The 2,500-nt window shown below is 42.0% G+C and overlaps 1 protein-coding gene across 1 annotated transcript in view; it reads right to left on the reverse strand.

The window, feature by feature from the left end:
- The window catches only part of LOC122254194 (uncharacterized), an 82,538-nt gene that overhangs the window by 10,193 nt on the left and 69,845 nt on the right, over positions 1-2,500 (reverse strand). The window lies entirely within an intron of this gene.

Genomic DNA, 2,500 nt, shown 5'->3' on the forward strand with positions numbered 1-2,500 from the left:
CTCTCCCTCTCTCTCCCTCTCCCTCTCCCCCCCCCCTCTCTCTCTCTCCCCCTCTCCCTCTCTCCCTCTCCCTCTCCCTCTCCCTCTCCCTCTCCCTCTCTCCCTCCCCCTCTCTCTCTCTCTCTCTCCCTCTCTCTCACACACAAACACCCATACCAACCCAAACCCAAACCCACAAACAAACACACAAACACAAAAAACAAAAACGAAAAAAACAAAAACACAGCTTCAAATGTCAAATAGCAGGTTGCAAAGGCGAGTTGCTCAATGCTATGTTAAAGCGGAGAGCAAGAAGCCAAGGCGTTGTTCCATCTCGGGGAGTAACCGAAGTCGTGTTGATGCTGCGCTCCCCTCTGCTTGCTGGGGGTGCAATCGAACCAGTCTCCCTCTGATTCTTCCTCTGATTCTTCTTCCGATTATTTTTACATTTTTCTTCTGCTTCTTCTGTATTTTTTTTTCTTCATTTTTCTTCTGTTTATTCATCGTCTTGTTTTTTTTTCTTTTTCTGCTACTTCTGATATATATATATTTTTTCTTCTTCTTCAGCTTCTACTTCTTCTGCTTCTTCTTCTACTTATTCTTCTACTTCTTCTTCTATTCCTTCTTCTTCTTCTTCTTCTTTCATTAATTCTTATTTTTCTTTTTCTTCTTCTATTCATTCTTCTTTTTCTTCTTCTATTCATTCTTCTTTTTCTTCTTCTATTCATTCTTCTTTTTCTTCTTCTATTCATTCTTCTTTTTCTTCTTCTATTCATTCTTCTTTTTCTTCTTCTATTCATTCTTCTTTTTTTCTTCTTCTTATATTCCTTCTTCTTCTCGTTCGATCTTGATATGATCGAGATCCCTCTCCTTAATATTTTCCTTTCCATTTCTATCTCTTTCTCTTTCTTCGTCTTTCCTTTTCATCTTCACTTCCTTCTTTTCTTCATCTTCTTTAGTTCGTCGTTCGGTTTCTTCTTCTTCTTCTACTTCTACTTAGAGATTCTTTCGTTTTTTTTCTTATTTTCTCTCTCTCTCTCTCTTTCTTCTCCTTGTTTCTCTCTTCTTTTCTTTTTCTTCTTCTTTCTTTCTTCGTCTTCATTGCTTTTGTTTTCTTTTCCAGTCTCTCTATCTATCTATAGATAGAGAGATTATATATATATATATATATATATATATATATATATATATATATATATATATATATATATATATGGAGAGGGATTAGATAGACAGATGGATAGATGGATAGATGAACAGATAGATAGATAAAGACAGAGAAAGAGAAAGGGAGCGAGAGAGAGAGAGAGAGAGAGAGAGAGAGAGAGAGAGAGAGAGAGAGAGAGAGAGAGAGAGAGAGAGAGAGAGAGAGAGAGAGAGAGAGAGAGAGAGAGAGAGAGAGAAACAGAGAGAGAGAAAAAAAAAAAAAAAAAAACAGAAAGAGATTACATACATCCATAGACAGCCAGACAGATAGAGATATTAGACAGATATAAATATTAGATCAAAAGATAGAAAGATAGAAAGACAGAAGACAGATTATCTACATAGACAGAGAGACATTCAATAAGTCCATGTCTGTATCCATACATGCACTCTCCTCCTCCCAGAAGAAAAAAACTTCCCCCTCTTATTGCACAAATTCGGAAGAACTAGCAAGTCTCAGATCACGGCCTTTGAATGAGACATTGATTAAGCGAAATTGACCCGAATCAAGTCTCCCTTCTCGCTCGCTCGCACACCCTTGAGAACGTCTTGAGAGAAAACGGAACCCGCATCTTGTTCTGCCAGCAATCTGGAGAGCCTCTTGAAAGAAAAAAAAAGAAAAAAGAAAAAAAAAAAAAAATAGGCTTGCCCTGGTTCGCCCTGCCTTGTCCTGGCTCACTCTGGCTCGAACTGGCTCGCTCTGGCTTGCCCTGGCTCGCTCTGGCTTGCCCTGGCTCGCTCTGGCTTGCCCTGGCTCGCCCTGGCTTGCTCTGGCTTGCCCTGCCTCGCTCTGGCTCGCTCTGGCTCGCTCTGGCTTGCCCTGCCTCGCTCTGGCTCGCTCTGGCTTGCCCTGCCTCGATCTGGGTCGACCTAGCTCGCTCTGGCTTGCCCTGCCTTGCTCTGGTTCGCTCTGGCTCGCTCTGGCTTGCCATGCCTCACTCTGGCTCGACCTAGCTCGCTCTGGCTTACTCTGGCTCGCCTCGTCCCGTCTGTCCTTGGTCCAGCTTACATTGGCTCGCTCTTGGCTCGCTTTGACTTGGTTTGGCGGCGCAATGACGTCGACGTGAATTCCGAGAAGCGCAAAAGACAGGAAAGAAAGAAATCATCAAAGCGGACGGAGTGAGAAAAAGGGGAGAGGGCGTACGTGATAAAAGAGAAGAGGAAGAAAATACATAATACACACTTGTATGTTTGGATGTGTAAGCTAACATACAGTATACACGTATATACAGTACCCTTTCTCTCTTGACTGCTTACCAACCAACATGCATATACATACATGAATCCTAATGTCAATAACACAGTGATACAATGA

Source organism: Penaeus japonicus, unplaced genomic scaffold (assembly GCF_977035675.1).
Source record: "Penaeus japonicus unplaced genomic scaffold, GWHDUDI00000001_assembly GWHDUDI00000016, whole genome shotgun sequence".
Classification (NCBI taxonomy): domain Eukaryota; kingdom Metazoa; phylum Arthropoda; class Malacostraca; order Decapoda; family Penaeidae; genus Penaeus; species Penaeus japonicus.